Source organism: Mangifera indica, chromosome 9 (assembly GCF_011075055.1).
Source record: "Mangifera indica cultivar Alphonso chromosome 9, CATAS_Mindica_2.1, whole genome shotgun sequence".
Taxonomy (NCBI): domain Eukaryota; kingdom Viridiplantae; phylum Streptophyta; class Magnoliopsida; order Sapindales; family Anacardiaceae; genus Mangifera; species Mangifera indica.
The window spans coordinates 9156498-9168893 of NC_058145.1; the positions used below are offsets into that span (position 1 = coordinate 9156498).

At 32.7% G+C, this 12396-nt stretch overlaps 1 non-coding gene across 1 annotated transcript; it reads left to right on the forward strand.

The window, feature by feature from the left end:
- The first annotated feature begins 6127 nt into the window (after positions 1-6127).
- On the forward strand, positions 6128-6234 carry LOC123226606. The gene has a single exon (XR_006504355.1). It is a non-coding gene; the product is annotated as a small nucleolar RNA R71 (small nucleolar RNA).
- Positions 6235-12396: the final 6162 nt, after the last annotated feature.

The following is a 12396-nucleotide window of genomic DNA, read 5'->3' on the forward strand; positions in this document are numbered from 1 at the left end:
AACAAAGGTCCATAGCTTGCTCGGGATGCCCGTGGAGTATGCTTCACTATTGTAGGGTATCATTTGTGTTCCTACTGCTTCTTTTTGGGCTTTAATGAACTTCTAGGCATTTTCAAAGCTAGGCGATGAGGCATAGTATTATTGTATCATTGGTCATTAGAGAGAAAGATGATGGTGTTGTCAAAGATAACTTGCTCGGACATTTATATGGTTTCTTCTTGTTAGGAATGCATTTAATCCGACCTATTGAGGAACAAAAAATTTGTTCCACGCTAATTGAAAAAAATTGGGACTGCTTCAAAAAAATGTGCAAAAAAACTAGATTTGATGTGTGGCTTTGACACGACTAGTTTGTGGAGGAAAATTTCAAAAAGTTGTGCACCAGCTGGAGGAAACAGGTGACGTGTTTCTGCAGTGGAGGAAATGTGAGGCTGACGTGTTTGAAGCTAAGGAGAAATTGGAAGGTTGACACGTCAAGTGATGCTTGAAATGGGTGAAAGAGTGGGGCTACGCAATAAGAACTTGTAGTGTTTTGATGAAGCTGGAACAGCATAAAAATGTGCAGAATAGGTTGACTCGTTTTGTTTCAGCAAAAATAAGAGGTTGATATGTGCTTGAAGCTAGTATGTGGCATGTTGCAAACTTGGAAGTTGCTTTGTGAAATATTGGAGAAGAAAATGGGAGCAAAAAGGCGTTATTGTCAGAAGAACAGAGAAGAAAAGCACAGCACTGAAATAAGGGAGGTAAAATATGAGCTAAGGTTTTAAACGTGTATGTATATAAAAGAGAAAATATACACACACATATAAAATATAATAATAATAAAATAAAATCAAGTAAAAGATAAAATAAAACAAAATAGATAAAATGAAAGAAAACAAAACTTAAAACACTCTACCCCATTTTTCTATAGACCAAATATGGGCATTGCCCATATTTGGTGCCTATAAATATTGCTCCCTTCAATTCAAAATGCAATTTTTAAGAAAATTCAAATTTCACACTCTTTATGAACCAATTCAATACCACAAAGAAATCACTTAATCCAATTAATGCAATAAATGGTAAAAACACAATTAATCAAACAAATCACAACCAATGAAAACATCAAATCGAACAAGATTTAATTGTATCCCTCTTTATAACTTGAAAATACTCCTCATGTCCAAACTTGTACTCCAATTGCTAAACATTCCAAAATCAACCTGAAATAAACAAAAAGAACAATTTTAAACTAAATGTGACAAAAATTAATTATCAATAAAGTAAAAGAAAATTCTTTAAAAAAAGAAAAACTTGGGTTGCCTCCCAAGAGTGCTAATTTATGGTTTCTAGTTTGACTAATGGTGAGACTTAAGTTAGGGGATTGGAAAGTGGTCAAGATACCTCTACTTCCACTTGGTCACGAACAAAATACGGCTTTAACCTCTGTCCATTGACCTTAAATGCTCCAGAATTTTCACTCCACACCTCAACAGCTCCATGGGGAAATACCTTTAAGATCTTAAAAGGATAGGACCACCTTGACTTAAGTTTTCTTGGAAAAAGCTTTAGTTTTGAATTGAAAAGCAACACTTGATTACTTTCTTTGAAGTCTTTCTTTAGAATATGTTTATCATGCCACCTTTTAGTTCTCTCCTTATATATTTTGGCATTCTCATAAGCATCCAAGCTAAACTCTTCTAACTCATCTAGTTAGAGGAGACGCTTTTCACCGACTTTTTGCAAATCAAAGTTCAAGAACTTAATAGCCTAATAAGCTCGATACTCTAACTCCACTGAAAGGTGACAAGACTTACCATAGATAAGATGGAAAGGAAATGTACCAATACGAGTTTTAAAGGCTGTGTGGTATGCCCAAAGTGCATCATCCAATCTCAAACTCTAATATTTTCTTGAAGCACTTATGGTTTTCTCAAGTATGCTTTTGATCTCCCTATTAGAAATCTCAACTTGTCGCTAGTTTAAAAGTGGTATGGGGTTGCAATCTTACAGGTAACTCCATATTTCTTCAATAATTTCTCAAATAGGTTATTACAAAAGTGAGAACCACCATCATTAATAATGGTTCATGGAGTCTCAAATCTTGCAAAGATATATTTCTTTAAGAACTTCACCACAACCCTAACATCATTGGATGGACTTGCTAGTGCCTCAACTCATTTAGAAACATAATCTACAGTAACTAAGATATATTTATTCCCATAAGACATAGGAAATGGCCCCATGAAGTCAATGCCCGACACATCAAAAATTTCAATCTCAAGTATACCGTTTAGAGGCATTTCATTCTTTCTCGAAATATTTCGAGTACTTTGGCACTTATTGCATGTTAGAACAAATTTCCTTGCATCTTGAAAAAGAGTTGGCGAATAGAACTTACTTTAGAGCACTTTAGCTGTTGTTTTGGCGACACTAAAATGACTTCTATATTCAAGAAAATGACAATAGGTTAGAACACTTTCCATCTCATCTTGTGGTAAGCATCATTGCACAATCCCATCAAAACATCTTTTGTAAAGCAGTGATTCTTCCTAATAATAGTTCTTCACTTCCCATAAGAACTCTTTCTTTTATTGGTGATTCATCTCTGGAGGTAATATGCCATACACAAGATAATTCACATAATCTGCATACCATGGTACTATCCAATGAGATATTTCTAAAAGTTACTTATTTGGAAAAGAATCATTAATAGGTAGACTTTTGTCAAAACCTTTACATTCGACTTGCTCTAAGCTGGACAAATGATCAGCAACAACATTTTTTGTCCCTATTTTTATCCTTTACTTTAAAGTCAAACTCTTAAAGAAGCAATATCTACCTAATCAACCTCGGCTTTGCATCCTTCTTATTTAGGAGATATTTAATGGTTGAATGATCCATGTAGACTATGACCTTGGACTCCACTAAATAAGACCTAAACTTATCAAAAGCAAACACAACTACAATAAGTTCTTTCTCAGTTGTGGCATAGTGGACTTGTGTTTCATCCAAAGTGTGATTGGCATAATAAATTGCATAAACCTTTTTATCTTTCCTTTACCCCAAAACTACCCCTACAACGAAATCACTAGCATCACACATTACTTCAAAAGGTAGACTCCAATCTAGTGGTTGCATAATAGGAGCTGAAATCAATACATTCTTTAACTTGCAAAAAGAATTAAGACAATGTTGATAAAAATTAAAAGGAACATCTTTAACAAGTAAATTAGACAAAGGTTTAACAACTGTTGAAAAGTCCTTAATGAAACACCTATAGAACCCAGCATGGCTAAAAAAACTCCAGACTTCTTTTACTAATATCAATAGGGGCATCTTCTCAATCACTTTTACTTTTGTTCTATCTACCTCAATCCCTTTTGTGAGACTCTATACCAAAGAACTATCCCTTCTTTCACCATAAAATGACACTTTTCCTAATTAAGCACCAAATTGACCTCTTCACACCTCTGCAAAACCTTAGATAAGTTAAACAAGCAATCATCAAAAGATGTTCCATATACAAAAAATCATCCATAAACACTTCTATAATTCATTCAACAAAATCAGAAAATATGGACATTATGCATCTTTGAAAGGTAGTAAGTACATTGCAAATACCAAAAAGCATACGTCTATAGGCAAATATGTCATAAAGGCATGTGAATGTGGTCTTTTCTTGGTTTTCTTAGCGAATAGGGATTTGAAAAAATCTCGAATAACCATCTAGATAGCAAAAATAAGAATAGTTTGTTATTTTCTCCAAAACTTAATTAATGAAAGGAAGGGGAAAATGATCCTTACTGGTAGAACTATTAAGTTTTTTGTAACCAATACATATCCTTCACCTTATGACTGTCCTAGTGGGTATGAAATCATTATTCTCATTCTTAACAATAGTCATACCTCCTTTCTTTGGTACCATTTGTATCAAACTTACCTACAAGCTATCAAAGAGGGATAGATAATCCCTGCATCCAATAATTTGATGACTTCATTTCTCACTAGCTCTTTCATGATAGGATTCAATTTTCTTTGATGTTCAATGGTAGGTTTGAAATCATCAAGCATATGGATACAACGTATGCAAATGGTAAGGCTTATTCCCTTGATATCATGAATGTTATAACCAATGATTTTCCTATATGCTATAAGTTCCCTAAGCAACTTATCTTCTTGTTCATCATTTAATTTAGCATTTATAATCACAAGATAGGTAGAATTAGGACCAAGAAATGCATACTTCAAATTAGTAGGAAATAGTTTAAGATCTACCTTAGGTGCATTTCCGCTTTAAAATAAGGAAAAGAATGGTTACCTAACTTGAGTTCTTTATACTTGAAATTCAAAATAGGAGCAACCTTAGGATTTGCTTCCATAAACTAAACACAGGCTATAATTTCCATGTTTTCATCTTTGACTGAAGCTCCATGAACAATGCAAGACTCGAGTGGATCCTCAGGGTATTTCTTGATAAAGACTTCTTTCATGCAATCATCAATAATGTCAACCCTGCAACAAGAATTCACAATGTTAGATTGATTTGATATTCAAAAAACATTAAACTCTACTTTTTCATCTTTAATCTCAAAAGTGAGTTTTCCATTTTTAACATCAATGATTGCTCTCGCTAAGAATGGTTTTTCTCAGAATAAGAAGAACTTGAATATCATTTTCCATTTCAAAACCACAAAATCTATGGGGATCTAAAATTTTCTAACTTTAATTAGCATGTTTCCATTATCCCCGTAGGATACTTTATGGATCTATCCGCCAATTATAGGATCACTGTTGTAGGTTTTAATTTCCAAGCTTCAATTTCCTATAAATAGATAAAAACATTGCACCAAGATCACATAAAGCCTTTTCAAAAGATTCTTTGCCAACTATATAAGGAATAGAAAAACTCTCTGGATCCTTAAGCTTTGGTGGTAGCTTATGTTGTAAAATGGCGTTGCATTCTTCTAAGAGAGCCAGTGTTTCAAAAATTTCAAGTTTTCTTTTATTTGAGAGGATATCCTTGAGAAACTTGACATATGTTGGCATTTGAGTCATAGCCTCTATAAAAGGAACGTTGAGATATATCTACTTGAAAACATCCAAAAACTTTCCAAACTGTTGGTCAAACTTTACCTTTTGGAACTTTTGAGGAAAAGGTAAAGGTGTTATATATGTTTTGGATGGCACTTGCTTTTCAAGAGCTTCTTGGACATTTCTCTTAACCTTTTTCTTCAATGTATCTTCTTCACTGGACTTTTCAATGTCCTCTTGCTCATCAACCTCATTTTTAACTTTGCCTACAGGTTCACCTAATTGTTTACCACTCCTAGTGACAATTGTATTATAATGCTCCCTTGGATTTTGAGGTTGGCTAGGTAGCTTTTCCATTTCCCTAGAATTGGAAATACTTGCTTGTTGGCTAAATTGTACCTCAAACATCTTATTATGTGTGGTTAATTAATCAACCTTAGCAATGAATTGTCTAATCACTTCATCTTGAGCATCGATCTTTTATTTTTGGGCAAGAATGAAATTCTCCATCATTAATTCCAGATTTGATTTTTGCTCTTGAGGAGGTTGAAGATGATACAGAGGTTAAGGATTAGCATTTCTAGTTTGGAACCCTAGAGGTGGCTACCTAAAATTTTGGTTTGGTTTGGAAGTATTTGCTTGGTTTGACCACGTGAAGTTTGGGTGGTTCTTCCACCCTGGATTATATATATTTAAGTAAGGATTACCCTATCCATTTTGGTTGCAATTAAGAAAATTCACTTACTCATTTGTAGGCTCATATGCATAGTAGATACCCAAATGGCATTCAAAGTTTGCATGATCTCCTCCACAATTCTCAAAACTAGAAGTTCTTACAAACTTCATATCTAATCTCTTTAATTTCTTTGTCAATGCATCCAACATAGCATTCACCATAGTAATTCCATCTACTTCATGAACTCCTAAATGTCTTCTTTGACTAGCTTTATCATTAAGCCATTGACAACTATTAGAAGCCATTTCTTTAATCAAGTGTATAGCCGCATCAGATGTTTTACCCATTAATGACCTATTGGGAGTTGTATCCAAAAAACTTTTCAATGGGTAAGAAAGACCATTATAGAAAGTTTGAATAACTAGCCATTCAGGCAAACCATGACAGGGACACTGTCTTTGTAAATCTTTAAACCTTTCCAAAACTTCATATAAGGACTCATCATCCCTTTGGTAAAAATTAGCGATCTTATTTCTCAATTAAAGCGATTTACTAGGTGGAAAATATTTTGCAAGGAAATTGAGAAAATGCTTACAAGTAGTGAATGCACCAAGTGCCCTAGAATCCAACCAAGTAGTCGTTTTATCCTTCAAAGAAAATGCAAAATAACCTTAATTTGATTACATCTTTAGGAACCCAATTCATCTTGAAGGTGTCATATATCTTAAAGAACATATGGATCTTCATTTTCTAATCCTTCAAATTGATTTTGTTGTACCATCTGAACAATGGAAGGTTTGATCTCAAAATTGTTGGCAACTATAATAGACCTCATAACACTAGAATAACCATCATATGCAGTAGGTACAACATAATTATGAAGAGCTTGCTAATTATTGATGTTATCCTCCATGGCAATTCTTTGTCTTGTTTGTCTTTCTCTTCTACGTCTTCTAAAGGTTTTCTCAATTTCTAAGTCAAAATCCAATAATTATGGATTTTGAGATCTAGTCATAAACCAATAGAGTATCTACAAGGAAAGAATAAAGACAACAGGAAATCAAATAGAACAAAAATAAATAAAATAAAACTCTAGTCTAACCAAACTACAAATTATACTAACATCAACAAAGTATCAATCCCTGACAACAGCACTAGAAACTTGTTGTCAATGGTTTGTAAGTGTACCAGTCAATCAAGTAATATAAAAATATGTCAATCCCATAGGGATTAGTTGTCGAGTACTAGTTTGTTTTGTAATTTAAATTAGCTAGAGAAATAAAATACTACTGATGAAAACTGAATTAAAATTAATTAAAATGTAAACTAACTAAGTTAAAATTACTAAAGAGAAATAAACGCCTAACAAATTAAAAGTGAAATACCAATATAAAGAAGCCTAAGGTTATGATTTCACTATTAATTACTCAAAAACAGTAACGAATCCAATTAAAATCAATGATAAGATTAATTGTTGATGGTTAATTATCTTATTTTACCCAATACCTCTCTCAAGATTAATTAGGTGTGTTAAGATTAAAAGCTTACGTACTTTCATGGTATGATATTAATCAAAACTCATTAATTTCTATGACAATCAATTTATCCACAAAGGATTTATATTTATCTCTAAATAAAACCCTAGACTTAGCAAAGGCATGAACTAATTGGGTTTATATTTCTCAATATCACACTCTAATTTACAAACAAGCATGGTATTGGGCCCTAACATCAAGCAAGAAGTTAAAATCACAATTACTAAATCAAACATTCATCATCATTAATTAAAAATCAAAACCCATTATATAATCTTTGAGAATATATAGATTCATTAAAAACCCTAATAAAGGAAATTAGCTATTCATGGCTATAAAGTTCAAGCTACCGGATAAAGTTGAAAAGAAAGACATTTTTAATCAGTAAAAAAAGATAAGAAAAACTCTAAGGTCTTCAAATCTTGATTCTCTTGGGTCTTCTATCTTTAATCTTGAATCTTCACTCTTTTACTTGTTTCTTGGAGCTTTCTCTCCCTAAAAATCTTTTGATATGTTATATTTCGGTGATTGGGAAGTGGAGAAGATGTAACTTTATTTTATACCTGTTATTTAACCCTATTTTCTATTTTTTAAATATTATTTATGCCTAATAATTATGGGCACCAATTATGGCTATAAGACTGCCCATAGTTACTCTTTGCCTCTTAATATAAACCTTTCTTATTTGCTTCTTTAAGCTTCCATTTTCATTCCAAAAAAAGCTTAAATGTCTCCAAAGCATCTAAAAATATAATTCAAAGTGTAAAATAAGATCAAGCCATCAAGATTAAATAAAACTTAAAGAATTTGACAAAATGGACCAAAATTCACTTTAAAAATATACTATTATAACCCTATTTGTCTGTAGTTCATACACATATCATCATGTCAGGTTGACCCAAAATAAATTTTATATCAAAAAACTTAACCTTAACTCGATATTTTTCGTGTCATATCGTGTCAGGTTAACGGGTCATATTGAAAATTACTAGCTCTAGTCATCCTATATATAATTTGTTGAACATTAGATACAATAATATATTGGATTAGTGTTGAAACTCCATATTTGAATGAATAAAATGAAATTTAAGAGTAAAACATGTGGATTAGAAATTAATAATGTGTTTGAGTGGATTTTTGCATAAGTCTTGACTTTTGTATGTTTAATGATATGTAAAGACTTATTTTCATTTATTTAGGGCGTAGAAACTTGTTAAAATGTGTATGGAAATATTAAGATTAGATTAGAGATTGGTTGAGTGTGAAAATAAGCTAGAAATTTTACTTCTAAACATCATGTATAGTCGTACTAATGACAAGAATGATCGTGACATGCCTAGATTAGTTTAATTTTAGGTTATGCACGACCGCGCATATGGGCATGCACACTTGTACATATGAAACCCATATTTTTATAGACAATTTTCTAACTATCATACAGAGGACATGTATAACCAGTCGATCACCTGTAAACTAGGTCACATGATACGCCTATATGACTAGAATATAAGACCTTATGTAAGGAAGAATGATGATAATACCCTTATGAAATGCATAGGTTGGAAAAAATAAGTGTTCATGTTTTGAGAGGGTAAGTACGCCCGTGCATGTGACCATGCACACTTGTACATATTGTAAATAAGCATGTAAACCTATAAGGGTCTAGTCATACGTGAAAAGGATGATGTACACATATACATGTAGCAATGTGAATAAAAGACTATTAAGGATTAAGTTTAAGAGTTCAAAGTCTTATCCCAAAAAATAGTATAGACCGAGAAGGTACTTGGGGGTACCAAGTCATGCCCAAAAGAAATGACATTTAGGGCATGATTTATAAGTTAGGGTGAATGCTAATATGATCTCAAAATGATCAATGGCTAGAGATGCATGCATGCTCATCTATGGCTTCAGGTCACATTAGTCGTTATGAGGGGGCACGTATGAGTTTATATTCCCTACACTACTCGTAGTAATCCACATTCGCAGTGGGGCATTGTACCCATAATAAAATAACCTTGTTCCTAGAGGAGCCTAGTTCACTTTATTGTCTGTAATAGTGTAAGTGAGTGGATTGCATAGAAATTCTCACATGAACAAGGTGTCAAATGTCTATCTCGACTAGTCCGATCAACTTAGTATTTAGTTTAATATGAGATAGTGCTTTCACGTGAACAAACTAAGAAATTAGATAGTCACCCCTATTTAGAATCTAGAGTAGTTCTTTGGTAATCAAGCAGGACCATAAATAATCATGATAGACTGATTTGGGAATTTGAGATTCCTAAGTTTTTAGATGAGAGTAGTAATACCCACATCAACGTAGTTAGAGTTTAGAGATAAATTCCTCGTGATCGAGTTAGAGTGGTGTGAGCCAAACGAATTTTTGAGATTTATTAAAAGTTAAATAGAGTTTCCTACTTATTAAGTGACTTTTACTCACTCCCCTTCTTTTCATGTTTTATAGATACATGGTATCATAACAACTACAAGGTGAGTGGTAGTCAACGAGCTTAAGGCAACATAAGGCATTTATGTCATTTGAGTTTCAGTTGTTTGTGGACATGTTTTATGTTATTGCTACACACAAATTCTATTGAGATTTTTTTTTAAATTTTGGTTGTGCTTTGTATGCTTTCGATTGTTTTCATTTTAAGGGTATTTTAGTAAATTTTTTGAATGTATAAAGTTAAAATTTAAGTGAATACATGCTCAGACAATCTAACTTCATAGTGTTTCCCTCTATAAGGTGACCTAAAACACCTAGCCTATTGTAGCTTAATATTTCACCACTAAAAAGTGATAAAGTTCGACAATTATAGGGTGGTCCTATCTTATTGATGATATAACATATTTAATGCTATGGTTGGATGAATAGTGTATTATGATTATATCTGTACCAATCTATTTATTACGTTATAGATTAATGCCAAGTGCAAATTTCGGTGGGAATGTTACCAAAGAAATTTGTTACTTGAGTTTTGATTATGCAAGCTTATTGTTTGACATATGTTATTGATTGAGGTAAAGATGTCTGGTGGCGATCATTTCACTTGAGTATAAGTAAAAGGCCTATAATGAGTGAATCACTTATGTTGTTAATTTCCTTGACTTCTACTTGATATTTAATCACTACCATGAGGACTTTGATGAAAAAGATTCTTTGATTAGGCAAGCAAGTTATGATAGAAAAAGCTCAACTAGATTCATCATTTAAAGAGCCTAGTCGTCTTTTGAGGAGCATGTCTTTAAGTCTCTAGAGTTTGAACCTTTAACTTAGGGGTCCAGGCTAGAGGTTGGCTATGCCAATTTCAAAAACCCCCTTCAAGAGATTACAAAAGTACAAGTTCTTTTTTTATGTCGCTGAAAGTGCTCATGAGGAAGTTGTACCAATAGGTAGGTTTAGTGATCTTGTTCCTCCTCTTTGGTCTTCCTCTAAGTGAACATTTGGGGATGATAGAGAATTATTCCTGAGCAATTGTTTTATAGATGAGTGTAACACCTACAAGTATGTCCAAAAGTCTTTTGGTCTTCTCCTATGTATATTAATATAATTTTATTATATATTGTGTAAAGAAGTAAATAGACGTTCATTGCAAGGGTGGATGCTTGTTCGTGCATAGTGAAAGGAAGAATAGTCAATTCACATTGAGCGCATGAAAATAGTTAAGTGTAAGAGGATGAACACTCGTTTATGTGTTCGTTGAATTTGAAATCGGTAAGAACCAATTTTTGCGGTGATTTCGAAACTACCATTAAGTGGAAACGATAAGGATGACCATTCATATTATTTTATTCGCAAAATAAAAAAAAAAATATGTCTTTTTTGGCTTAGATTACTTCATGGCCAAAGGACTTATTCCCACCCAAAGTATCATCTAATCTCAAATTTCCACCTCTTAACTATGAAAATCCTAAATACCCACTCATGAAGGATTAAGTCTATCAGTTTCAAGGGTAAAATAGTTATTTTATATATAATATTAAAAATAAATAAAAATTTAATTTCTTTTCCCCTCAAACCCTAAAAACTAAAAATTTGCCCCCCTAGGCCAAGTTTTAAAAAATGACATTTCCCCCTTACGATTTAGTTTTCAATCCTTGACGTCAAATCCAACGTCATTGCTGGCAGCGAAGATTCTGCGACGCATTACTATACTCCAACAGTCTCTCTCCCCTCCTCTAAGATGCTAGTTGATGCAGATTTGGTTTGGAAAAATGAAGAGTTTCGTCTTTCCAAACCAGATCTATGTCGACCAACATTCCAAAGTAGGGGAGAAAGATCGTCGGAGCATGGTGATGCATCAAGGAATCTTCGTCATCGGTGATGGCACTAGAGATTGAAAACTAAACCCTAAGGGAGAATGTTATTTTTTAAAACTTGACCTATGAAAGAAATTGTAAGTTTTTAGGGTTTATGAGGGAAAAAAGAGATAAATAATATCTCTTTTTATTACTTATAAATAGAACAAAATAATGTCAATAATTAAAAAAAAAATTAGCAAGTAATGTTTCCATCCTATTAGCCAAACACAACCATAATGTATATAATAAAAACCATGTCACTCAATTCAATCCGATAGATACATTACACATACGATCATATTGTAACTTAATTAATGGAGTGAAGCTGCATGCATACACTGAAGATTTGTTACGTAAGTCTGTTTGATTGAAGACTTTCCCCACATACGTGTATATAATCATAAAGAGTATAACTATGCGTACACATTTTTAATATATAACTTAGATATACAATTGATGTATTATCATATAATTGAGTATTACTTTATTTTTAATTCAAAATCATCTAATCACATAATAACATATTATTTGTGTATTCAAATTATATACTAAAAATGTATAAGTTCAACCACGTGTGCATTGACCAGGAGGATTTCCAGGCATATTGGAGATTAGACTTCGGTGGTAGTGAAGGCCAAAGACTTTCAGGCAAATCTTCTCCATTTGTGAGACTCAATAAGCGAATTAATATACGCCTTCCACCAGCTGATACATCACCAGGAACGCTAGCACCATTAATCGAAACGTAACAGAGAACATGAAGAATAAACACTATGATGATGATATTGAAAAATGCTTTTTTATCAGAACTCACTGTTTTGTTTCAAGAAAGAACTAATGTTGCCTTAATTGAAACTACCAGAG